Below are 27,690 nucleotides of genomic sequence, written 5' to 3' on the forward strand. Positions count from 1 at the left end.
TCTAGTTATTTTGAATGAAGCTATAGACTACATATAATTGGTAAGAATTAAGTAGCTATTTTATTACATATATTTATAAAAATATGACAGGATATAGGGGGATTACTTGGTGCCCAGTGAACAAGAGCTTAATATCACCTCAATTTACTTTTTCTGTTTCTATTGTACAAGTACTTAGGGGAAGGGCTCAAACAGATTGGGGCTGAGAGAGAATATGCTTTTGGAAAGATCAAGCTCCACACACAGCTTCATAGAATTGGGTAGGCCCCCAAAGCGGGAGAATTTCTCCTTTGTCTTTTGGTCACATTAAATAATTTCACTTTATTGTTATAATCACAGACCCTAAAGGAAGAGACCTTGCACCTGTCTGTTTTTTTTTCTTGCTGCTGAGTCATTCCTCTCTTTTACAGAGTCATACTGAATGCATTAGGAGCACTGTGGATAGGAGAGTTTGGCATAAGATACAGAGAATGCTTGAAAGCCTAGAAGAAAGAAATCATCCTGTTAATATTTTTCCTTCATACAGCTTATTTGTACTAGGAGGTAGCATTCCACTTTTCAGATTGAACCAGGCTGTTGGCTCTGAGTTTTGACCATAATTCTTCAGGGGTTTTGTGCAAAAGACAGAAGAAAAGAGTGAAAATTACTGAATGGTGATGCCAGAAAGTAAAAATGAAACAAAGCAAAAGTATATTTATAATGAAAGCTTGATCAGTACAGCCCTGATCCAAAGCCCATTCAAGTCAATGGGAATCCTGTCCTTGACTTCAGTGAGTTTTGGATCAGGCCCTCTAAGCACGATTATCTGACAAAACCATAGTAACATGTGAGATTTCTTTCACTTCCACACAGGAGACCTATGGAGTCTGTAATCAAACTTGAGGCCTGCAGTTCAATTTGAAAGGTTTTTTGTGCTAGGCTATTCTGGTCAGGTGGTTGCTCTGACTCCTATCTAGTAAGTTGACTTAAGGCTGGTGGTGACCCTCAACATCCAGGCGCTGAAGGAAATAGTACGTTGAAGTAAAATCCCAAGCCAAAGAAAGCTATTATATTCTGTAGAGAAGAATTATATAAATTCCTCTATAAATGTCGCCCTTTAGCTGCACTGACCTATACACAGTGCTTCCATTTTTATTCCTGCACCTATTAGGGTTTTTTTTTTTTTTTTTACCCTTCTTCCTTTCTTTTTGCTCCCTTTGAACTTTGGGAGAACAAACCTTCTTTCTTGGGTTGATTTTCATTTACACTAAGGCCCCTTTATACAGCCCTGGCAGTGTAAAGGGGCCTCCACGTTAAGGACTGTCTGAGTGAGGTAAAGGACCTTAGTGTAAAAGAGAATCAGGCCCTCTGTGTATAATTTACAAGTGACCCATTACCTACAGAGCAAAAGGGTGTGGATGGAATGTGGGAAATGTTTGGGGCCAGACTTATATGTGCTGGTGCAGTGGGGTTTCAGCTGCATTTTCCTGAATCAGTGTGGCCTGCAGTGCTGCACAGGGGACTTGCCCTCTCACTTTCTCAGGAATGGCAGATGGGTTTCTATAGGTGGCATTTTAGGACTGAGAGCCTTGCCAACAGAGGCTGCAGGGAAGATACACTTAGTTTTTCCCATGGCTGCCCTAGTAATATCTTCTTTCCTGTCAACACCACTCACTTCTGAGACCCATGCTCAGCTGCAGACTGGCTGGTAGCAGAGATGTTGTGAGCACCTTTGGAAGTCTTTCAGCCATTGACTTTTCGAGTCTGCCAGCCTCTGCTGGTTCAAATCTGCCCAATTATGTATGTGTCTGTGTGTGTGTTGGGTGAAGAGAATACTTTCCATAGTTTGATTTTTGTATCAAACTCTTTAGCAATTAATATATAAGGAGTGAAATCATAACCCTGGTAAAGAAAATAGCAAAACTCTTATTAACTTCAGTTGGGTCAAAATTTCATCCCAAGTGCTTAGTGTAAAGGAAAGCTGTTGGCTGTGTTCATACCCAGTATTGTTAGTCTATAGTAACATTTATTGAGCCTTATTATTGATCTAATTCATAGCCTGATTCCCTGTTTCCAAAAAAATAGCCATGATCATTGTTTTGACACATTGTCATTCTTTTGTTGGCTAAAATTGTTGATTTTTGTCAACAACATTCCTTCTTACTGTATCCTCATTGTTTCACATCAGTAAGCTTTCTAATTGCTTTATCATTTGCATGCCGTAATGAAGGCTACCGTGATCTTTGCCAATAACAATAATATCATTATCCTGCTTAATCCACTGGAAGCAAATTGACACATCTGGTCTGATATATTCACCTGCCTCCCATCTGGAGGATCAGGCCCTTAATCAATAGGACTTTTCCCAAGTAAGGATTAGGTCCACAGCACTGAGCACAGTTGAGGGCATACCTGCAGAAGACATTTCTTGCTGGAACTGGGCTGCTTATGTGGGTTTAAATGGAAGCCTAGAACAGGTAGAGTCAGGCTGGCCAAAATGACTCCATTTTTCAAAGATGGTCAGAGTTGCAAGTCAGTCAATACACCTTCCTTTCTGAAGCAAAAATGAGAGAGAAGAAAGAGGGGGTGAATGGAACCATTAAACATGCCTGCCGTACTGCTGAAGAGGTTTGCTTTTTGACCATATAAGTTAATAAAGTTCAACTGTGACCCTGTTTAAGTTTATTCCAAAAGGTGATGTCATTTCTGGCACCTAAAGCAAGTCCCTGCAGTTTTAAAATCATGACTCTATAAACTGGGTTCTTCTGCATTACAAATAAACTATTAGTATGCCCCATTTAAGAAATGAGTATAGGCTGTTCTGCTTCAACCCATATGTACAGTTCAGAAGGTCAAGCATTACCGCAGTATCTCTCCTGTTATTTTAGGGATCCCATGTGTTATGGTTGGCCCCGATGACATGGCATTTGGTTTCAGTTATTTTTTCATGGCTTTGGCTTTTAAGAATAGAAAGACACATTTCAAGAAAAATCCAACAAGTTGTAAAGTTCACAAATATGGAGGACTGTGATCAGTTTTAGACAAAGCATGTAGAAGGAGACAAGCCTCTTATTTTATTTTAAGGACTGTGGCTGTTTAACCTAAATATAATAAATCTAAATTATGTGGGGGGAGGGGGAGAAAGACGCAGAAAACAAAGCCCAGCTAGTGTTGCAGTAATCCTGCATTTTTCTTAAGTGGAGCCAGTTGTTTCGGTATGACATCAAATTTCATAGTGGCCAGGATTCAAAACAGAGGCAGGAGTGGGGGAACACAGTGCCCTTTGTTGAAATAAAGTCCAGTAATTAGTTTGATAAATAAATACAAGGAGTGTGAAAGGGAGTCCTTGTTGGTGAAAATGCGGACCCTTCAAGCCCCAATTAAAGCTTATCATTCAAAATGGTGTTTGTCTTGTTGCTGGGGTGGTTGTTATGAAGTAGTTTCTGACCCCTAGGTAAAATCTGTACAGCAAATCTAGAATAACTGTGTAAAAGGTGATTAAGATCGCAGCTCCAGGGAGATACAGTAAAGATACTAAGCAGGACTAAATTTCAGCAACATATATGGTGGTTTAAATTCACAAGTCCTATTAAAGGGAGCTCTGTGTCTGTTGTCCATACATAGAAAATTTGCCTGAGGGCTAATGCAGAGCAGCCAAATTTTCAGAAGAGCTGACCTGACATTTAGGCACCTAAACAAAGTGGTCAGATTTTCAAAACTAAACTGCTGGGCACTTTTGAAAATCTGGTCACTTCATTTAGATGCCTATGTGGAAGCTGGATTCTTTTGAAACTGGGGCCAAATATATGCATTTTAAAATAAAGGAAGTATGTTTTATGTAGCTGTGAATTGGTACATAATCTACCTGCTAATCTCTCCTTGAAACATAGGAGATGAGTGGGGGGCCATATGGCATGACTGGTCAGCGTACAATGCAATTTATTACTTTAAACCCCATAATTCTACAGCCTCATGTAAGCAATTGGATGTGGTGCCCTGGAAGAAAGACCATGCTAATGAGTAGAAAAGGAGTGATTTAATCTCTTCATATTCCACTGACAGACTCGTGACTACAGAAGTTCTAAAGTCCAATCGTGCAAATCCATTCCCCTCACATGAATATGTCTAATAACTGATGAAAGGCTGAAGAATTTTAATAGAAGCTACAGAAGATGATGAGGGGAAGGAGAGCTTTTCACCAATGTACTACACACCCCACAGTCACAGGAAGCTGATTATGGAAGATAGACCTCATGATCCTAATGATGCTACAGATTTCTGAAGAGGATTTATCTATCCCACATACATTCATTCCACAGCTTGGCCTCAAACTTACTAGATCAGCAATATGGTTGAGCAGGATTTAGCTCAGTTGCCCAGGGAAAACGCAGTTTAGACAAAATAATAAATTAATCTACTGTAATATCTCTGGCTTCTCTCAGCAAAACATCAGGCTGAAATAAGAGATTAAATAAAAGATGCTGGGACTTCTATGAACAGAGAGAGAACTTCTACTTTCCACTGGTATTAAGAACAACTTGGACATGCTTGTTATCATCATACGGACAAAACACATTGGATTTGAGTCTAAGTAAGGGATGAGGAACTGGTTTAGGCTCTCTTGTGGTTTCAGGAAGAGAGATTTTCTCCTTTAACTATCTGTGGAGGGTCACAAGGGTCATGGATAGAACATGAAGCTCACAGTAATCTGTGGAAAATTGGTGATGGTTCCCTGTGCATTAGAGAATACAGTTAAATGTTAACCTTCCTGTTTCTAAAAATCCTCATGGATGTCCTCCAACTGACCTTGTGGAACTTGTCTTTCTACTCCTTTCACTGTCTCTTCACTCAGAAAAGCTGTATCAATATAGCTATGTCATTAGAGGGTAATTTTTTTTATCAGTACAGATATACTGGCATAAGCCCTATTGTGAACACAATTACACTGGTATAACTGGTTTCAGAGTAGCAGCCATAATAGTCTGTATCCGCAAAAAAAAAAAAAGGAGGACTTGTGGCACCTTAGAGACTAACAAATTTATTAGAGCATAAGCTTTCGTGAGCTACAGCTCACTTCATTGGATGCATGCAGTGGAAAATACAGTGGGGAGATTTATATACACAGAGAACACGAAACAATGGGTGTTACCATACACACTGTAACAAGAGTGATCAGGTAAGGTGAGCTATTACCAGCAGGAGAGCGGGAGGAGGGGGTGGGGGGGACCTTTTGTAGTGATAATCAAGGTGGGCCATTTCCAGCAGTTGACAAGAACCTCTGAGGAACAGTGTGGGTGTGTGGGGAATAGTTTTACTTTGTGTAATGACACATCCACTCCCAGTCTTTATTCAAGCCTAAGTTAATTGTATCCAGGTTGCAAATTAATTCCAATTCAGCAGTCTCTCGCTGGAGTCTGTTTCTGAAGTTTTTTTGTTGAAGAATTGCCACTTTTCGGTCTGTAATCAAGTGACCAAAGAGATTGAAGTGTTCTCCGACTGGTTTTTGAATATTATAATTCTTGATGTCTGATTTGTGTCCATTTATTCTTTTACGTAGAGACTGTCCAGTATGGCCAACGTACATGGCAGAGGGGCATTGCTGGCACATGATGGCATATATCACATTGGTAGACTGTGCCTTAGATTGACATAGTTTGTTGTTTTCCAGGCCATCATAAGCTAGACTGCTATAAGCACTTTTATAGCAACGTAACTGCATATGCATTAGGATAATTTTATTTAACTACACCAGTGTAGTTAAAGCTGGAAAACTTTCTCATGTAGACAAGGCCTCAGCCTCACTGGCGGTGTGACTTCTCCTTGGCTCCTGCTCTCTGGAACAACCTCCCAGATTCCTCATTAATTCTAAACTACATCTCAGCTTAAAACATCTCTTCCCCCTTGCTTGTACTTGTGAATTTCTCTCTCCCTCTGATTCTGATATTCTTTAACTTTGTGACTGAATCATTCACCTCTGTGACGCATGTTGGGATACGGCTTGCATGAAAGCCATTGTAATAAAACAACATTAAAATATACTATGATTGGTGTTCAAACGAGAGTGAAGAGAGGGTTTAATAATCTCTCAACCCCAGTTGCTGCCACCTGGATTTGGTTCAATATCAGAATAAATTATTTATTAAATAAATTATTCAGCCAATATCACAGGAATTTGTTGAATAATTTGTTTAATAATAATTGACAAACAGGATCTGACCAGCTATGACACAGGCTGAATACTGAATATGACACAAGCTGACAACTAACCATTCTTTAATGGCAATACTATTTAATGAATAACTGCAATATTATTTGAATAATCTTTGGGCAGCTCTATTATGAAGTGAGGATTAGAGGTGACAAAATTATTTCCTCTTTCCTAGCTGTCTAAGGAAGGTAAAGTTAAGAATCCAGACTCTAAGGAGAAAACAAAGATGTGTGCTTTTAATTTCTGCATGATGTTGCCCAGTTCAACAAGGACTCAGTTGAGTAGTTTAACTGAGGCCCCATTAAAATGGATTTTACTCTGGGTCACCTAGAGTTTAAGAAGTCCGGGAAGAGAGCAGAAGAAATATTTTGCTACGTGCTTTCAGCAGGCCACTGCCTGGGCTCGGCAGTAAATGAGCTATTGTACACTAAGGGCCAGACTTGTTGGACAGAATCAGTTACATGGGGGGAGACAGTGTAGCTAATGGGAGGAAAGCTATTATTCATTATATCTTTGACAAAACTGAAAAGAATGTTTTTTCTCAAAAGAAAAAGGCTCTTGAGCCTTCCTCAAAAAGGCTCCAGGGGGAACTGGGATGCAAAAGTAGCACTGTACTTGTTTTATAACATTTGCACCATGATCCTGAGCTGCTTGACTATATGGAAGGTCTGAGAACCCAACCTAGTTTTTCTTCAGCATTTGTTGCTGACTGACTATAAAAGAAATGATATGGCTCTTCTTAACCTTCAAAAGAAAAAAAAAGGGGGGAGGAATTCCATTCTTTCTTCTCAGTTTCTAGAAAGAAGCCGGAGCCCTGCAGCCCTGAAAGGCAGAGCCCTGCAGCCCTGAAAGTAAGCCGGCTGGAGCCCCAGCCCCTTTAAATTGCTTCCAGAGCCCCGCTGGGGTAGCGGGGCTCCAGGGGCTATTTAAAGGGCTGGGGCTCCAGCTGCCTCTGCTGCCTGGCCCTTTAAATAGCTGCTGGACCCCTGCTGCTTCCCCAGGCTCCTGCGGCTATTTAAAGGGCCAGGGCGGTAGAAGAGGGGAGCCCTGGGCCCTTTAAATAGCTCCTGGAGCCCTGGGCTGCTGCTGCTTCCCAGAGGGGGCACTTACCTTACAGGGCGGGCTGGGGCTGGCTCTGATCCCCCAACTCCGCCCCTTCCACCCTAGGCCCTGCCCCTTCCGGGGGCCAGAGCTGGCCCCAGAGTACCAGTAAGTCACTCCACTTCCTTTCACCCCTGGTGAAAGGATTCATATATCACATGTTGGTTGTAAAGCTCTCTGGAATAAATAGAAGACTTGATCATTAATTATTAAACTCTCAAGGAAAGCAAGCCTGAAACCAAAACATTACAAATTCTGACACCTAGCTCACGGGAAATGAAATTAGCTGAAACCTAAGGCAGTGTCCAGAATGATATTGTAAGAGATGATGCTGTTGCTAACCTGAGCCCTGGAGACCACCACAGACATGTGTATCTGCTTCTGTATGCACTCCACAGCAGGCTTAGGTTTGAAGGAACCTATTATTGTGCTTGTTACCCTACTTTTTATGGCAGAGACATTGACTTTAAGCTTAGGCCTGGCTGCCACTCCCACTTCTTCTATTTCCTCTCCACAGTAACCACAATCATTAGGCTGACCCAGGCATAAATATGACTCCAGAACACATGGTGCAGCTGTTGCTTCTCCCTATGCCCAATCCGAGCAGTGCAGGAAGAATGTTGTAGTAGCCACTGCTGGTGTTTCGGTGCTGTCTGCTGCTTTTACGAGAGGAAAGTCTGGAAGACTAGATGACTCGGGGAAATGGTAATAGGATATAAAACACTGTCTCAAAATCTCTTTTCTACATGCTTCTAACTGAGCTTCCCTCTTCCCTTGACATCCGTCCAGGGCTGCAATAATTGCAGAACAAGGCTGGCTGCTTTATTATTATTTGCTCATCATGTGGTAACATCTAGAAGCCCCAGCCAAAACCAGGACCCAATTGTGGTGGTCACAGTTTTAATACATATTAAGAGACAGCCTCTGCCACCAAAAACTTATCATCTAAATAGAGAAGACTGAGGGTGAGATTAAAAATAGAGATGATTTCCTATTAGGGGAAATAAGAAACTTGCCCAACATCAGCCAAGGAGTCTGTGGAAAAGCCAGGATTTGAATCTATATCTCCTGTGTCCCACTCCCATGTGTTCGTCACAAGCCCCTCCTTCCTTTCAAACCTTTGTATTATGACCTCTACCCCAGGTGTCCAGTAGGATTTGAACCCAAGAACTTCAGCACCAAAACATAGGCCTCAAACACTTACATTGAAGAAGTGACTTCATTAGCTTGCAGCAGTAGTGGACTCTTATCCTCTGTGCAGACTAGCCATAGCACAGAGCATATGCTTCATTGGTGCTTCAGCTGAGTGATTTGAGTTAGTTCAATTCCTAAGGTAGCAATATTCACATCATACCTGGCACTCTTATTGGAAGTTTCAGCAAAGATTGAAACTGCCCAGGGGCCCAGCCAAAAAATGCAGAGACAGCAGAGCTCAGGCGCAGTCATGAATCAGGCCCTCTGTGTCTACACAAGATCCCCAGACAGGACAGAAGGTAACAGCTAAAAACATCATGCCATTTTCTGAGCCAATTTCCCATCAGAATACTGAGTACTACTTTACCAGAATACCAGTCCCAGGGAAAACCCACCAATAGGCTCAACTTCTCAGGGTTATAACACATGCTGGGCCAAATTCTGAGAGGCGGTGAGTACTTGCAACACCTATTGATTTCAATATGGGTGCTCAGCCCAAAGTTAAGAGAAAGCTCCAATAAAGACATTTATTTTTTTACCACTCCCTAAACAAGACAATACTGGCACTCTAAAAGGTCCCTCTCAAGAGTGCATTGATCAGTGCCTTCTCTAGAGAACTCACACAACTCTCTTCCTAGCCCATATTAAATCAGAGGACCTCACAGCTACAGGGTCCCATTAATCACAGCTCCTATGGTATGTAATCTAAAGCAAATCTACACTCTCTTCATTTTAGAGTTTAAGCAAAATAATTAGATATCTCCATCTTTCACCCATCAATGGAACGAATGTGGCCCCTCTGGGGTAGAATATGCCCGTGCACAACAGCAACTTAATACAGGGAACTGAAGGTAGGAAGGATTTAATTATACAAATTTGGAGGTGGCCAGGACACCACTGTTAAAATCTTACACTAATAAAAGGTGCTATGGGATCTCTGAAACTAGGATAAGCCTGTACTAGTGCGGGTCATTTCACTCTGGTGCAGTGCAACCATGCTAGGGGCTTGCAGTGGTGTAGCTATGTTGGGATAGCTACACTCATGCAAATAAGCCCCAAGGCAGTCACATTTAGCATCCCAGTGTCCCCCAAGGGAGCAAGGCGACAATCTTTACTTGGTGCTTCTGTTAAGTGCTGATGTTTTTTGTTCTCTGTTTTGTGCAAATCCACCAACATACCAGTGTTGTCAATTGACCACTGGATGTCATTTTACCAACTTCCCAGTGAATATAGCAATGATTAAACTTCCTCAAATTGCCCTTTCCAGGACCAAAAAAGAATAGTTGGGCCAGTCCTCTGAATATACCAACTTAATGTAGAAGGGATGTCCAGGGAAAAAGCAGATGATCTCTCGAGGACCTTCAAAGACCATCACATTGACATTATGGCCCTCCAAGAAACACACATGTAAGAAGAAGATAAAGCTGACAGACATAAAATCTATGGCTATACCAAAATTGCTGCTGTCAAACATCCAAAACATGGGCTAGCAGTGTACATGCAAAATAGATTAGAGGATGTGGAAGTTTTGGAAGAATTCTCAACCAGTGAAAGAGAGATCAACATGGTTAGATTTAGAAACATCATTATAGTAAACACATACAAGCCACCTACCATCATGTGGCCTGATCCCATCTTCCCTTCCTCAACTGGCCGTCTACATAGGTGACTTTAACAGTCATCACTAAGACTGGGGATACTGCTCAAATGAGACAGCCAGGATGCAGATCACAGAATGGGCCTCCCTTGAAGACCTCCACCTGCTCTATGATCCGAAGCAATCTGGATCTTTTTGGTCTGCGAAGTGGACAATGGATCACAACTCTGACCTGTGTTTTGTGACCCGTAATAATGCAGGTGTCCCACTGGCCACAACAAGAACCATTCTAAGCCACTTTCCGCATAGCCAACATCGCCCAATCATCCTCCAGATTGCCCTGGAAGTGCCTCTTCTGCAGTCTGTGCCAAAGCCGTGTTGGAATTTCCGCAAGGCTGACTAGCTCGCCTACACTTCAGAAACAGAATCTCTGATCCCATGGCTCAAACAGATAATTAGAAACTTTGGTCATTTTACAAACATACTAAAATCGTCCGCTAAGAAGTATATCCCACGTGGTCACCACAAGGCTTTCATCTCCTGCTGCACAAAAGAATCCGAGCCTCTCCTGAGGGAATATGAAAAAAGCAGCAACCCAGATAAAGCCACTGCGCTGTTTGAGTCCTTGAATTGAGTGCACCTGGAAAGGTGGAAAGAGACTGTTGAAAGGCTTGATTTCACCTATGTGAGCCATAAGGCATGGGCTCTTTTGTGGCAACTTGGAATTATCCCAACCAGTAACACAATGCGAAGCAAAGGTGATAGCAAATGCTATTGCCTCTCATCTTCTTTCTAATAGCAAGATGCCGACAGACAAGATTACCAAGAGGTCCAGCGGGAACTCCGCAGAAACCTTCAACAATGCCCAGAGGAATCCCCACTCTCTTCCCCATTTTCTGTTGAGGAGATCAATGTTGCGCTGCTGGAAACCAAAAGTCGGAAAGCTGCAGGGGTTGATGACATTCCTCCAGAGTTTCTCAAGAATCTGGGGAGATGGGGACGGGAATCGCTGGCAGTGCTTTTTACTGCCATGCATAGAACCGGAAAAGTGCCAACAAGCTGGCGACAGGCAACAGTGGTTGCCTACTGAAGCCTGGGAAACCCCCAGAGGACACAATGAGCTACCGCCCCATCTCTCTCCTCTCAACCACTAGCAAGCTTATGGAATGGGTGCTGCTCCACCATTTGTCTGATATTATTGAAGACATCCTCCCAGTGGAGCAGGCAGGATTCGCCTGAAGAGGAACTGTTGTGACCAAGTAGCTTCACTTACCAGCCACGTTGAGGCAGGATTCCAATGTAAGTTGAAGACACGAATCACCCTTGTTGATCTATCCTCAGCATATGACACTGTCTGGAGACAGGGCCTCCACTTCAAGGTCTTCCGCATCATTCAGTGCCGACAAAGATCCACCTCTTGGTGGAGATGACTGAGGACCGTCACTTTAAGGTATATCTTCATGGCCAGATCAGTAGACCAAGAACTCTTAACTCAGGCATCCCTCAGGGCTCTGTCCTGGCCCCAATACTTTTTAATTTATACACCATGGATATACCAGCGACAGAGTCAAGGAAATTCATCTATGTGGATGATATTGCCCTAGCTGTTCAGCTTACAAGCCTCCATACCATCAGCTGCACCCAAACCCGAGATCCTAGCACAATGGCTGATTATTTCCAATGCTGGAAATTTAGGCTTAGTAAAAAACAAACAAACAGAAACATGGTAACTGCTTTCCATCTGAACAATAAAATGGCTAATACCAAACTTGATGAGCAGTTCTGTGGTGAGAACTTCAGCCACGAAGCTACTCCAAAGTATCTTGGTGTTACACTGGACTGGAGTTTGACCTTTCAACAACACCTCGAGAAAACCTGTCATAAGGTCAGGTCTTGTGTCGCGCTTATCAGAAAATCGGAACATCTTGGGGCTTCAGTCCACGGACTTTACGAACCACAACAATTGCCTTGGTATATTCTGCAGCTGAATATTTTGCACTAGTGTGGTCTTATAGCAGTCACACTGAACTCCTTGACATTCAGCTTAATAATACTATGTGCATAGTGTCGGGAATGCTCAAATCTACTCCAGGTGACTGCCTCCTGGTCCTACCACACATCCAGCCTCCACAGATTAGAAGAGCTGCTCAGACATCTCACTTGCTTAATTATGTCAATGCAAATACGAGGATCCCACTGCATCATGACCTGCAGAACCTGCCAAAGATGAGATTAAAATCCTGCAACCCTCTATGGAACCGTATGAATCTTTACACCCAACTTTGATGCTGAGGCTCAATGGCGAGTCACATGGAGCACTTCGACTGCTCAAAACAAGCAGCTTGGCATTGATCCTGTTGAGGAACCACTGGGTTTTGATTTATGTCGGAAAGACTGGTGCAGATTGAATCACATCAGGACATCTCATGGGAGATGTGGACAAATCCTCTATGATGTTATTGACACGAACTGTGACCTTATAGATCATTGTTGCAACCAAGGTTCTATAGTTGCACCAAATCTTGTACAAAGGAGGTCAAGTAAGGTGTATATGGAAAGGTTGTAATTTGCTGGATATGATTATGCTGTCTGTATGTGTGTATCATTTTTGTATTTTAAGTTATGAATATTGGCTATGTACTTGTATCTCAATGTGTTTGATTCTAAGTAGCATCAGTGAAGCATTTGGTCAGCTTCTTGAGAAAGGACTATTCTGAGTAAGTGCCCAATCAAGAAACACAGCAGACAATGGACTTTGGGAGACGCCAATCCACATCTGAGCTTTCCTGGGAACATTCAAACTAACATGTAAACAATGGTGTTGGCCTGCAAAAAGCTGAATCATTCACGGACATGTGACATGCCCAGTTTGCCTTACAAACTCCATCCTGTTGCTGTGATTTTTCACTGAAGAACAAAGGGGTTTCTGCCCACAAGAGAGACAATTCTAAGGCCCTGAAAGCCTCTCCTTTTTATCTTCAGCTGGCTCAAGAGATGGCCTCTCCATCCCAAAGAGATGCCTGAAAGGAACTGGAACAAAGGACAGTAACTATGGAGGTAAAAAGAAAAGGAGTACTTGTGGCACCTTAGAGACTAACAAATTTATTAGAGCATAAGCTTTCGTGAGCTACAGCTCACTTCATCGGATACATTTGCTGGAAAAAACAGAGGGGAGATTTATATACACGCACAGAGAACATGAAACAATGGGTTTATCATACACACTGTAAGGAGAGTGATCACTTAAGATAAGCCATCATCAGCAGCGGGGGGGGGGGGGGGAGGAGGAAAACCTTTCATGGTGACAAGCAAGGTAGGCTAATGGCCCATGGTTCCTGGAATAGTGGTTCTGTTGTGTGGTGTTTGGTTGCTGGTGAGTATTTGCTTCAGATTGGGGGGCTGTCTGTAAGCAAGGACTGGCCTGTCTCCCAAGATCTGTGAGAGTGATGGGTCATCCTTCAGGATAGTTTGTAGATCCTTGATGATGCGTTGGAGAGGTTTTAGTTGGGGGCTGAAGGTGATGGCGAGTGGCGTTCTGTTATTTTCTTTGTTGGGCCTGTCCTGTAGTAGGTGACTTCTGGGTACTCTTCTGGCTCTGTCAATCTGTTTCTTCACTTCAGCAGGTGGGTATTGTAGTTGTAGGAATGCATGATAGAGATCTTGTAGGTGTTTGTCTCTGTCTGAGGGGTTGGAGCAAATGCGGTTATATCGTAGAGCTTGGCTGTAGACAATGGATCGAGTGGTACGATCTGGATGAAAGCTAGAGGCATGTAGGTAGGAATAGCGGTCAGTAGGTTTCCGATATAGGGTAGTGTTTATGTGACCATTGCTTATTAGCACCGTAGTGTCCAGGAAGTGGATCTCTTGTGTGAGGTTTTCCTCCTTTTCCCCTATGCTGCTGGTGATGGCTTATCTTAAGTGATCACTCTCCTTACAGTGTGTATGATAAACCCATTGTTTCATGTTCTCTGTGTGTGTATATAAATCTCCCCTCTGTTTTTTCCACCAAATGCATCCGATGAAGTGAGCTGTAGCTCACGAAAGCTTATACTCTAATAAATTTGTTAGTCTCTAAGGTGCCACAAGTACTCCTTTTCTTTTTGCGAATACAGACTAACACGGCTGCTACTCTGTAACTATGGAGGTGTGAATGATTGCTGGACCCAGGCCATAAACTATAACTTTGGTCTGAAAAGGATTGGGTCCACACTAGGAAGGAGTCCCGTCTGTGAAATAAGCTTATTGGAACATCTCAGAGTGTGAGATTTACCTGTATTCAGTTTCTTAATGTATTAGGCTTAGACTGGCATGTTTTGTTTGATTTTGATTATCTTAATAATCTAAATAACTTACTTTGTTCTGTCTGTTATTACTTGGAACCACTTCAGTCCTACTTTTTATACTTATTAAAATCACTTTTGCGTATTAATTATCCCAGAGTAAGTAATTAATACCAGGGGGAGCAAACAGCTGTGCATAACTCTCTATCAGTGTTATAAAGGGAGGAAAATTTATGAGTTTCCCTTGTATAAGCTTTATACAGACTAAGAGGGATTTATTTGGGGTTTGGATCCCATTGGGAGCTGGGTGTCTGGATGCTGGAGACAGGAGCACCGGCTGAACTGTTTTCAGTTAAAGCCTGCAGCTTGGGGAACATGGTTTAGACCTTGGGTCTGTGTTTGCAGCAGGTTTGAGTGTCTGGATTAACAAGGCAGGGTTCTGGAGTCCCAAGCAGACAAGGAAAATGGGTTCAGAGGTAGTTTCAGCAGGTCATGTAACAGTCCCAAGGGGTCTCTGTGACGAACCCTGTCACAACCTCTTTAAATGGAAAATGAGGCAAACACCCCTGTATGCAACTGTGGTCACCAGTCACAAACAATAGAGCACATCATATCTGAATGTTCCCTTTGTTCTTTTGCTGGGGGCCTGAAGGACATTCACCAGCTTGCTGTTGCAGCAATGTGCTGGCTATCAAACTTAGGTATAAATTTGTAGTTGTTGCTACCTACCCAAGCCATATGAAAGAAGAGGAAGTGTCCCCCAACTGCTTGAAGGAGCATTAACTCAGTACCAACTTACAGGGAGGAATGCCATCTACAGAAACAACAATCTCTCTCCCTGCAGCCCCTGGGGTATTCTTGGAGGTTTCCATCCAGCTATATACCAGGCATGGCACTGCTTAATTCATGACAGCTAAAAAGATCCCAACCTAACATAAGTCTGCAGGCCATTAGAATTATTTCAAGACCAAGAGCGAGCCTTCTAGGTAACAGCTTTTGAGCTTTAAGGATATGTCCATTCAGTGAGTGGCAGTGAATCTCAGAGCCTAGGTGGACAGACTTGGGCTCACATTACTGAGTTAAAAAAATACTTATGTAGACATTGCAGCTTGGGCTCTGACACCTAGGGAGGGAGGTGGGCTTCAGGGCCCAAGTCAAATGTCTACAAAGCTATTTTAGGACAGTAGTGTGAACCTGAGTCTACTGTCCTGGGCTGTGTAAATGTACACGTGAGGCTTGTTTTGACCAGTCATGTTGATGAAGCTCCAAGGAATGCAAATAAGATCAAATTTGATTCAACAGAATAGATCAGTGTATTCAGTGCAGGTGAAAACAAAATTAAAATAATTACTGCTTGCCAAGGTCATCTCTCACACCCACACCCTCTTTCTTAAGAGGAGCATAAGAACAGCCATACTTGGTCAGACCAATCATCCATCTGCCCTGCATCCTGTCTTCTGACAGTGACCAATGCCAGATGCTTCAAAAGGAGTGAGAAGACATTACTTCATCTCCTGTCTAGCTCCCTTTGTCCTCCAACTCCCTTGCTACCTCTGAACTCATCACTTTACCCCCTCCATCCTCAACTTAATCCCCACCCTGCTTCTTCTAAACTATTGTCTGGTCTTGTCTTTTTCTGCCTTGTCTTAGTTTGATTCTACTTTCTTTACAGCAGGGAAGGGATGTTCCATTCAGTTTGGGAATTTCATATATAAGCTATTTGAATGGACTAAGTATTCCAGATACAACTGGATACTGGAGTCTTCTTCACCAGATGTCCTAAACTCTTAATTCTATCTTAGTGGTGCCTGGACATCAGCAGTGTATACATTTATCTAACCTATAGACACTTTCAACTGGTAGAGTGTGGAGAGCTGTTTTGGGATCCATCTGAATAAAAGATGCTATGATTACTCACTATCTTGAATCCCTGCTAAAAATATGTACATGTAACAGTCACATGCTGCAGTCCTCATGACTGGGTTCTTCAAAAGAGCCTAAAATACTCTGAAATTCTATTGAAATTTAATGGGTTTTGGATGCATAAGGCTCCTTTGAAAATCCCAGACTTTGTGTGTGTGTGTGTGTGTGTATGTGCTGCAGGATCACGCTTTGCACGTGCTGCAGGATCCACGTGCTGCAGGATCAAGGCTTTGTCTTGTGTACCAGTGAAGAGCTCAGAATTTGTAAGGAAAAAAAAAACGAAAAAAAAAACCCCTTGCCTCTTAAAAAAAGAGAAAAAAAGGAGGTGGTGGTCAGTAAAGTGTAGCAATCGTTTCCATTATCAAAAGCATAATGACTGACGTTTTTGCTTAGCTAGCAGCCTAGGCTGGCAGGGGACATTCTGTTCAGCACACATGGATAAAGAGTGCTAATCTATTAATGTTTGTATTTGGATCTTGAATAAATTACTTCAGGAAAGTGTTTGTATCTATCTTACTAGACATGCACTGCCTGGCTAGGAGTTGGATTTTTATAAAGTGGCCACGATTCCCAAAGAGCATGATAAGCAGCAGCTTTCCTTACTTTCCCAAAGGAGAGGAGTTAAGCAGCGAATCAATAATTAGAAGATGGAAATTAGAAGAATTGAATTCTCTTCCCATTAATGCTACATTGCCTTTCAACCTTGTATATGTTTTGCCTTAAAAAGAAATGCATGGCTTTTTTATGTGGGACTCTAGTCAGTTAACACTAGATTAGTGGTAATTTTATTAACTGCAAAACCATCCAGTTTTATTTGGATGAATCTGCCTCATTTTTCATCCACACATCTGTGTAGCAGCTGCAGGCACACATTTCCCAAGGGCTGAGCCTAATTTGTAGAATTACAGGGGTTGTGCCTGGCACTAGAAAAGGTCTATTAGTGCTGCTCATGTTGAAAATTGTATGCTTGATGCCTTCCACATGCTTCTGTTTTATTTTGTTAGTCCTATACCGGATCTATAATTAACCCTTTGGAGATTTGATTTTAAAAGGGAGATAGTTTCATTGTTTCTTATTCACTGTTTTCCAAAGGCAATGTTTTAATACGACGTCCACTTAGGGTTTCTAACAATGAGTCATTGAAACACTTTGAGGTTTATTCTCCCTGTGTTGCTTATGTATAATTTTCACTCATGTCAATGAGTGTTATGCACTTACGGGGTCTCATTCATTGCCAGTAGAAAGATTGTCATTGATTTCAGTAGGTGTTGGATCAGGCCTGCAGTAAGACAAAGAGGCAAATAAATTTACTTATTCTAGAAGTATCAGGTACCTTTATACATTTAGGCCAAGATTGCCCAATGTGGGTGGCTAAAGTTATGCTCCTAAGTTCCGATATAGGCATCTAAATAAAAGTGACCTCATTTTCAATGTTATTGGGCACCTGCCACTCCCACTGATGTCAGAGGGGTTTGTGGGTTCTCAGCACTTCTGAAAATCAGACCACTTATTTTTAGCTACTTAAATATAGACTTGAGTCTAAATGTAGGCACCCAAGTTTGAAAATTTTGGCTTAAATGTACAGCGTATGGTTCACTTCTCCAGGCAGAGGAAATGTTTAATTCCTTTTTTTTTCTCAGTTGTGTTACTAAATATCACATGGTAGAGAATTAATCTAGTACAACTATCCTTCAACTAGTATAAAATGTTAAATTCCAAACTGCCTAAAAGCAATGTATTCACCTCCCAAACTCTCTTTTTTTGGGTAAATATTACACACCATTCTAGTTCACCCATACTAAAAATTAAGTGGAAGGCTTCAAAATAAAGCTTTAGGCACTTTGATACTATAGCCATGAGTCCATTATGAATACAGAGCTAAATATAGTAGAAGCTAGTTTTGTGTTAATTTTTTTAAAAGGGCACGTTTAAGACTAGTTTCTGTTTCCATTAAAGTCTATGGGTATTTTGTCATTGACTTCAGTGGGAGCAGGATCATAGAATCATTGAATATCAGGGTTGGAAGGGACCACAAGAGGTCATCTAGTCCAACCCCCTGCTCAAAGCAGGACCAATCCCCAACTAAATCATCCCAGCCAGGGCTTTGTCAAGCCTGACCTTAAAAACTTCTAAGGAAGAAGATTCCACCACCTCCCTAGGTAACGCATTCCAGTGTTTCACCACCCTCCTAGTGAAAACATTTTTCCTAATATCAAACCTAAACCTCCCACACTGCAACCTGACACTATTACTCCTCATTCTGTCATCTGCTATCACTGAGAACAGTCTAGATCCATCCTCTTTGGAACCCCCTTTCAGGTAGTTGAAAGCAGCTATCAAATCTCCCCTCATTCTTCTCTTCCTCAGATTAAACAATCCCAGTTCCCTCAACCTCTCCTCATAAGTCAGGTGTTCCAGTCCCCTAATCATTTTTGTTGCCCTCCGCTGGACATTTTCCAATGTTTCCACATCTTTCTTGTAGTGTGGGGCCCAAAACTGGATACAGTACTCCAGGTGAGGCCTTACCAATATCAGATAGAGGGGAATGATCACGTCCCTCGATCTGCTGGCAATGCCCCTACTTATACATCCCAAAATGCCATTGGCCTTCTTGGCAACAAGCACACACTGTTGATTCATATCCAGCTTCTCGTCCACTCTAACCTCTAGGTCCTTTTCTGCAGAACTGTTGCCTAGCCATTCGGTCCCTGGTCTGTAGTGATGCATTACATTCTTCCGACCTAAGTGCACCACTATTCTTGTTGAACCTCATCAGATTTCTTTTCGCCCAATCCTCTAATTTGTCTCTGTATCCTCCAGCGTATCTACCTCTCCTCCCAGTTTAATGTCATCTGCAAACTTGCTGAGGGTGCAATCCATGCCATCCTCCAGATCATTAATTAAGATATTGAACAAAACCTGCCCAAGGACTGACCCTTGGGGCACTCTACTTGATACCAGCTGCCAATTAGACATGGAGCCATTGATCACTACCCGTTGAGTCCGACAGTCTAGTCAGCTTTCTATCCACCTTATAATCCATTCATCCAGCCCATACTTTTTTAACTTGCTGGCAAGAATACTGTGGGAGACCCTGTCAAAAGTTTTGCTAAAGTCAAGAAACAACACGTTCACTGCTTTCCCCTCATCCACAGAGCCAGTTATCTCATCATAGAAGGCAATTAGATTAATCAGACATGTCTTGCCCTTGGGAATCCATGCTGACTGTTCCTGATCGCTTTCCTCTCCTCTAAGTGCTTCAGAATTGATTCCTTGAGGACCTGCTCCATGATTTTTCCAGGAACTGAGGTGAGGCTGACTGGCCTGTAGTTCCCAGCATCCTCCTTCTTCCCTTTTTAAAGATGGGCACTACATTAGCCTTTTTCCAGTCATCTGGGATGTCCCCTGATCTCCATGAGTTTTCAAAGATAATGGCCAATGGCTCTGCAATCCCATCCGCCAACTCCTTTAGCACTCTCGGATGCAGCGCATCCGTCCCCATGGACTTGTGCTCGTCCAGCTTTTCGAAATAGTCCCGAACCACTTCTTTCTTCACAGAGGGCTGGTCATCTCCTCCCCATGCTGTGCAGCCCAGTGCAGCAGTCTGGGAGCTCACCTTGTTCGTGAAGACAGAGGCAAAAAAAGCATTAAGTACATTAGCTTTTTCCACATTCTCTGTCACTAGGTTGCCTTCCTCATTCAGTAAGGGGCCCACACTTTCCTTGACTTTCTTCTTGTTGCTAACATACCTGAAGAAACCCTTCTTGTTACTCTTAATATCTCTTGCTAGCTGCAACTCCAGGTGTGATTTGGCCTTCCTGATTTCACTCCTGCATGCCCAAGCAATATTTTTATACTCTTCCCTGGTCATTTGTCCAATCTTCCACTTCTTGTAAGCTTCCTTTTTGGGTTTAAGATCAGCAAGGATTTCACTGTTAAGCCAAGCTGGTTACCGGCCATATTTACTATTCTTTCTACACATAGGGATGGTTTGTCCCTGTAACCTCAATAAGGATTCTTTAAAATACAACCAGCTCTCCTAGACTCCTTTCCCCCTCATGTTATTCTCCTAGGGGATCCTGCCCATCGGTTCCCTCAAGTTGTAAAAGTCTGCTTTTCTGAAGTCCAGGGTCTGTATTCTGCTGCTCTCCTTTCTTCCCTGTGTCAGGATTCTGAACTCGACCATCTCATGGTCACTGCCTCCCAGGTACCCATCCACTTTTGCTTCTCCTACTAATTCTTCCCGGTTTGTGAGCAGCAGGTCAAGAAGAGCTCTGCCCCTAGTTGGTTCCTCCAGTACTTGCACCAGGAAATTGTCCCCTACACTTTCCAAAAACTTCCTGGATTGTCTGTGCACTGCTGTCTTGTTCTCCCAACAGATATCAGGGTGATTGAAGTCTCCCATAAGAACCAGGGACTGCGATCTAGTAACTTCCATAAGTTGCCGGAAGAAAGCCTCGTCCACCTCATCCCCCTGATCCGGTGGTCTATAGCAGACTCCCACCACGACATCAACCTTGTTGCTCACCCTTCTAAACTCATACCGGAGCTCTGAGCAGTCATACTGCTCTCTTACATACAATGCAACTCCCCCACCTTTTCTGCCCTGCCTGTCCTTCCTGAACAGTTTATATCCATCCATGACAGTACTCCAGTCATGTGAGTTATCCCACCAAGTCTCCGTTATTCCAATCACATCATAATTACTTGACTGTGCCAGGACTTCCAGTTATCCCTGCTTGTTTCCCAGGCTTCTTGCATTTCTGTATAGGCACTTGAGATAACTCGCTGATCGTCTCTCTTTCTCAGTATGAGGCAGGAGCCCTCCCCTCTCACGTGCTTCTGCTCCTGCTTCCAGTATCCCACTTCCCCACTTACATCAGGGCTTTGGTCTCCTTCCCCCAGTGAACCTAGTTTAAAGCCCTCCTCACTAGGTTAGCCAGCCTGCTTGCGAAGATGCTTTTCCCTCTCTTCGTTAGGTGGAGCCCGTCTTTGCTTAGCACTCCTCCTTCTTGGAACTCCATCCCATGGTCAAAGAATCCAAAGCCTTCTCTCCGACACCACCTGCGTAGCCATTCATTGACTTTCACGATTTGATGGTCTCTACCCAGGTCTTTTCCTTCCACGGGGAGGATGGACGAGAACACCACTTGTGCCTCAAACTCCTTTATTCTTCTTCCCAGAGCCACGTAGTCCACAGTGGTCTGCTCAAGGTCATTCTTGGCAGGATCATTGGTACCCACATAGAGAAGCAGGAAGGGTAGCGATCCAAAGGCTTGATGAGTCTCGGCAGTCTCTCCGTCACATCGTGAATCCTAGCTCCTGGCAAGCAGCAGACTTCTCAGTTTTCCCGGTCGGGGTAGCAGATAGATGACTCAGTCTCCCTGAGGAGAGAGTCCCCAACCACCACCACCCACCTCCTCCTCTTGGGAGCAGTGGTCGTGGAACCCCCATCCCTAGGACAGTGCATCTCATGCCTTCCAATCGGCGGAGTCTCCTTCTGTTCCCTTCCCTCAGATGTATCATCTAGTCCACTCTCTGCATTAGTACCTGTGGAGAGAACATGAAAACGGTTGCTTACCTGTATCTTTGCTGTTGGTACATGGACAATCCCCTTTCTTCTTCTGGAGGTCACATGCTGACAAATTTCTTCACCGTCCTCCTGTCCCCGCTGCACAGCCTACTCTGAATCTTCAGAACATTGTGCCCATAGAAGCATATCTTGACATCTGTCCAGGAAATCTTCAGTTTCTCTTATGCAACGCAGGGTCGATACTTGTTTCTCCAGTCCTTGAACCTTCTCTTCCAATACGGAGACCAGGTTGCACTTTGTACAGACAAAGTCGCTTCTGTCCTGGAAGAAAGACAAACATGGCACATCCAGTGCAGGTCACAACAGCTGAACGCTCCCCATCCACATTAGCTTCCTTCTACGAGCTTCCTCAGGAGTTGTAGTAACTACTCAGAGAAGCCAGCAAGATGTAAGCCTCGGTGGCCTCTCCCCAGGCGAACTCCCAGGCAAACTCCCTCTGTTTGCTGCTCAGCTGGTTCGTAGCTGACTGGCTTTTTTATAAGTCAGGCCCCTTCAAGGCTCACCTGGAACAAAGCACTCCCAATTCACACTTTTCAAACAACCAATCAAGCACTCAGTCAAACTGTCAAACTGTACTGATCAATCCCTTGTTCTGTAAACTAACCCATGATGAACTTCAGTTCTAAAGTGCTTTTGAAGAAAGTGCTCTTCATTAACAACACCTTACATTCATGTGGGAAATTTGTAACATATTTTTTATTGCAAAGGTTTCACTTTAGAAACCTAGAGTGAAATCCTGACCCCTTTGAGGTCAATGGCAAAACTCCATAGACAGCAATAAAGCCAGGATTTCCTTCCTTCCTTCCACTTACAAGAATCATTTTATCCACCACTGAAATGCAGCCACCTCCTGATGGACTACAGCAGCTGTTTAACAGCCAAAGCAACCCAACCCAACATTTTACCAAAGCAAGTGAAGAATATTTTATCCAACTCCAAGGATGATTTAGGTTGGCAGAAGATAGTTACCAAAGCTTGAATTTGGCCTGAACATCTAACCTAAGATTTTCTTTCAAAATGTACTATGGACTCATATCTTCTCCAGCAGCACAGTGACTCCAACCACCACACTGAGTCATCAGTGATCTTCAGATGGCATTATAATCAATACTTATTTTCTCCCTGACTACACCAGGAACTACATGCAGACATTGCATGCTCCATTGAAGTCAAAGCAATGATATTTTCATGATCTGCAAGTGAAAAGCATCATAAAAAGATACTTGTATAGTATTTTTCCATGTCTGAATATTTGGATTCATTTTGTAGCCAGAGATCTAATTGGGCAGAGCTCCTTACAGGATTGGAACCTTAGAAAATCACCACCTACTGATGAACACCACCACTTCCTGGAACACTGAAGTGATTCTTGGAGGTCTCCCATTCAAATACTAGCTTAGCCCACCTCCAGCTGTCACTTAAAAGTTGACAAGTTTATCGCATAAAACACTTTATGGTTGAGAAGATTCTGGATCAGAATATTGCCTCTTATGTTATTTTAAATGGTTGGTCAGGAATTTTCTGTCACTCTTTTTTTTCTTTTTTTCTTTCTTTCTTTTTTTAAACTGAAAGTGCAGTTTACACAAAATCAAAGTTTTCATGTGGATAATTTTGATTTTGCTGAAATGGTTTGATTTTTCTATTGGAAAAATTGAAAACCAATGTGCCTTTTTGGGATGGGTAATCTTGAATCAAATAAAAATGTTTAATTCCAGGCCAGTTTGACATTAATCTGTATACATCTGAGCTGTTATAGTGCCCCAGAGGAGTTTTAAGTTTGGGTGCCTCAGTGGGCTGGGCTCCCTGGCCAGACTACATCTCCCATGATGCAATACAGTTACCCCACTTTTTGGGCCACTATAATGCATTCTGATGCATCATGGGAGATGTAGTCTGGCCAAGGAGCCCTGCCATAGAGGATAATGATCCTGAGGCACCCAGACTACAACTCCAGTGAGGCACTGTAGCAGCTCAAGTGGACACAGTGCAGTGTCAAACTGACACAAAATTAAACATTTCAACATTTCAAAATCTAAAGTTTGAAATCTAAAACTTTCTGTTATTGAAAAATCTCAATATTTTGACATTACAATTCAATTTAGGATAAAAACAAATGTCAAAACATCTGTGTTTGCCACAACTCAACAATTTCAGTTCTCAACCAGCTCTGCTGGTCAGTTTGTTTTTGACTTAAGTGCCACAGAGTACAAAGCCCATTAAAGGGAATGCATATTGTCCACATTTACTATGCAGCTGAGGAGTGCTATGTTAAGAAATTCCCTGTACATACCAGCTGATCTTCATAAATACAGTTAAACTCCAAGGGCTCAGTATTATTTCCTGGCACTTCTTGACCCCTGAACATATGGGTCCACTTAATATACGGAAAATGAGGATTTTATTATGGTTTTGTGTTAAAAAGGAGCTCCATATTCTTTTACACCTGGTCAGCCTGTCCCTAACCCCATATGTTTAGCTCTCATATATTGCTCTCTCCACCATAAGTTCTTGAACCAGATATATTTTTAGTTTTTGTTAGGGGAAATCAACCTAGTTAGCATATGTGACTCCATTTTGGGTTTCCTGTTGGCCATTAACTAGAAGCAAGCACATCACGTACCAAGGAAGGAAGGATCCTTCAAGGTGGACAGCTGGACAGTTTCAAGATAAGAGAAACAAAGGAGACAGGAACCAGCCGACATGCCTGAAATAGTTGCCGCTTCAGCTTTTTTGCATGGGGAAGGTAACTGCAGGGGATTGGTAATAGATAAGGAGAAGGCCTGTTTATTGGTTTAGGCCCCCTGAGGCACACAGGCAGGATGTTTTGCCAACAGTATATAATCTTTGTGTAACCTGTAATCGGGGTCCTGTTCTGCTTAACAGAGCGGTACCACGTTCGAGGGTAATAAACCTGCAAACTTTGAGATACTCTGTAGTCTGTCTTTATTTGGTTGCCTCAGCCTAGAAACGAACTGTGCGTGTCCTAACTGGAATAATTTGTAACAGTTTTGGCGACCATGAAGGGACTCTAGGCTCACCCTTGTAAGCAAAGCCGCACTCCTTCCCTTGGACAACTCCAGCCGGCGCTGGGTGAGTTCACCTTCGAGAACTCCGAGGAATGGGAGTATGGGCTGTCGCTTAGGCGATAAGGTGGCATATTAGGTGTTCTTTTGGTAGCCCTAGAATGGGCTCTGGGCAGAGTGTGAGCAAGGGAACCCCTTTGGCTGAGATTCTTGAGAATTGGAAAAATATTTCTGGCACCCATGGGGTAGGTAAAAGGAGAGCTGTAATTTTGTGTAAAGTTGAGTGGCCAGCGCTGACTATTCAGACACCCTTTGGATGGTCACCCGACGGAACTTTTGGACAGGATGAATTAACCTGCCTTAGACAAGCATCCAGCTCAAATGGATTATTGGTATGTATGGGATAATTGGACATACGCCTCAGATAAGGGGCGTGCCTCGACTTTGGGCTCTGGTACCAGATCCAAGGTTTGCATGCCGCTTGCAGGTTCTGCTCCACCCTATGCTGCTTTCCCTCCTCTGTCTCTTCCCCCTACTCCTCCTCCTGCTGCCCCTCTATACCCGTCTCTAACCCTACCCTTTGTTGCACTTCAAGCGCCCCGATACAATAGCCCGTTGCAACAGGCACTGACCATGTCATTATGGTCACGTCCAGGCTATTTTGCAAACTCTATTTACCCCTGATGAGAGGTATTCTATTCGAGATGCTAATCGGCATTGGGCAGGGAACGCTGAAAATTGCAACCCTTGGCCCGAAGCCGATCCAGGTTGGAATCCTAATGACCCCAATGGCTGGGCCCACCTCTCAGCTTCCCAGGAAGGGCTCCTGGAGAGAATCCATAGGGCGGGTAGTAAGACGGCAAATTGGTCAAAAATTAGAGAGTGCCAGCAAGACCTCAACGACCATCTGTCTGCATTTTTGTCCCGCTTGTTTAAGCAGGTTAGAATGTATGGGGGAGGGGTGGAGACAGAAGCCGAGGTTAGCCGCATGATGATGGTCTCTTACTTTCAAGCGGTGCCAGACATAAAGAAGTATTTAACTAAACATGTTACCGATTGGCCAGGGAAACCCCTCAGCAAAGTAGTTCGCCTGGCTACTTTTGTGTTTAATGGTAGGGATGAGGAGAAAGCTAAGGAAAAATGTAAGCAAAAGAAGGAGGAAGTAAGTATGTTGGCAGCCACATTGCAGGTTCCCTTGGGGAATCAGCACTGGCAGGGACACAGGAATACAAGGGGGAGGGGACGCAGATGCAGGACAGGATGGGGAGGAGGCTGGGGTGGGACAAGGAACGGGAACTGTAATAATTGTAAGCAACCGGGGCACTGGAAGAGGGAATGCCTCCTGCTTCCACAAGGGGCTCCTTGGCAGGATCAGCCGGAGACCGGTTCTTCCTTTCCCCCTAACACTCCCCAGGACTTCGCTAATCTCCAGTTACTAGAGGCGGAGATTTTGGGAGCCGTGGGAGAATTGGAATGGGATCTTGGATTGCAGTCGCAAATTTATTTGAAAATTGGGGAACGGTTTGTGCCCTTTTTGGTGGATACCAGAGCCACCCTTTCCACTTTAACTTTTGTTCCGGGCTCTGTTTCTAATACCAAGGTCTTGGTGCAGGGTATTGAGGGCAACCCATGCCTGGCTCCCCTATCCTGCCCCATCCCTGTGTAGCTGGGTTCGTTAAAGTTGTCATATAGATTTGTTGTCATGCCAGAAGGTCCCACTAACCTTCTTGGGTGGGACATGCTTAGCAAGCTGGGAGCCTACATATATTGTGCCCCCAAGGGGCTTCGCATGTCCATCCTGGACTCGGCAGTTGCTTCTTTTACGGCCTCGGTTACCCCGATTCCCGATCTCCCCACAGAATTGTCCAGAGTTACACCCAATTTGTGGAGCATGAGTTCCACCGATGTGGGACTCCTTAAATCAGCCACTCCAGTCAGTCTGCAGGTGAGGGATGGGCTGCCTCCCTTTGTAAAACAATATCCCTTGCTGAAGGAGGTGGAGGAGGTGGTATTTCCCTTCTTATCTCTAGCTACTTAACCCAGGAGGTCTTGATTCCATGCAGTTCTCCTTGTAATACTCCTATCCTTCCTGTGAAAAAGCCAAAACTGGGCCCGGATGGGCGCCCAGTTTATCGGTTCATTCAAGATCTGTGTGCGATAAATAGTTATGTTATAACCCCCCACCCAGTGATCCCTGATCCAAGTACTATCCTCACACTGATTCCCCAGTCGGCTACTAGTTTCACGGTTGTAGACTTGTGTGCTGCATTTTTCAGTGTTCCTTTGCACCCCGACTCCCAATATCTGTTTGCATTCACTTGGGGGGGTCAGCAGCCAACCTGGATGCGCCTCCCTCAAGGTTCTCAGGCTCCCCCACTATTTTTTCCCGAATTCTAGCTGATTATTTGAAAGACATTGTTTTACCTAGCTCCTCTGTTCTAGTCCAATATGTGGATGATTTGTTGATTGCTAGCTCTGATTATAATGCATGTTTAGCTGATTCTGTTACTCTGCTTACTGCATTAGCTAATAAGGGCTACCGTGCATCTCCATCCAAGCTGCAGCTGTGCCAAACCCAGCTGATCTATTTAGGTTCTGTGATTCAGCTTGGAGAGCGTTTACTCTCCCCTGATAGGGTGCAGGCAATCCAGGATTACCTGCACCCGATTACAAAAAAGCAGTTGCGGGCTTTCCTGGGGGCTGCGGGGTTCTGCCGAGCCTGGATAGTGGCCTTTGGGGAATTGGTGAAACCATTAGTCCAGGCCACCACAACTTCTAACCCCAATCCTGTT

The 27,690-nt window shown here is 43.5% G+C and overlaps 1 long non-coding RNA gene across 1 annotated transcript; it reads left to right on the top strand.

Annotated features, from left to right (window-relative positions):
* Nucleotides 1-11,167: 11,167 nt before the first annotated feature.
* On the top strand, nt 11,168-24,917 carry LOC122460510. Its single transcript, XR_006281860.1, has 3 exons — nt 11,168-11,923; nt 12,748-12,755; nt 24,908-24,917. It is a non-coding gene; the product is annotated as an uncharacterized LOC122460510 (long non-coding RNA).
* Nucleotides 24,918-27,690: the final 2,773 nt, after the last annotated feature.

This window comes from Dermochelys coriacea, chromosome 6, assembly GCF_009764565.3.
Source record: "Dermochelys coriacea isolate rDerCor1 chromosome 6, rDerCor1.pri.v4, whole genome shotgun sequence".
In the NCBI taxonomy this organism is placed as follows: domain Eukaryota; kingdom Metazoa; phylum Chordata; order Testudines; family Dermochelyidae; genus Dermochelys; species Dermochelys coriacea.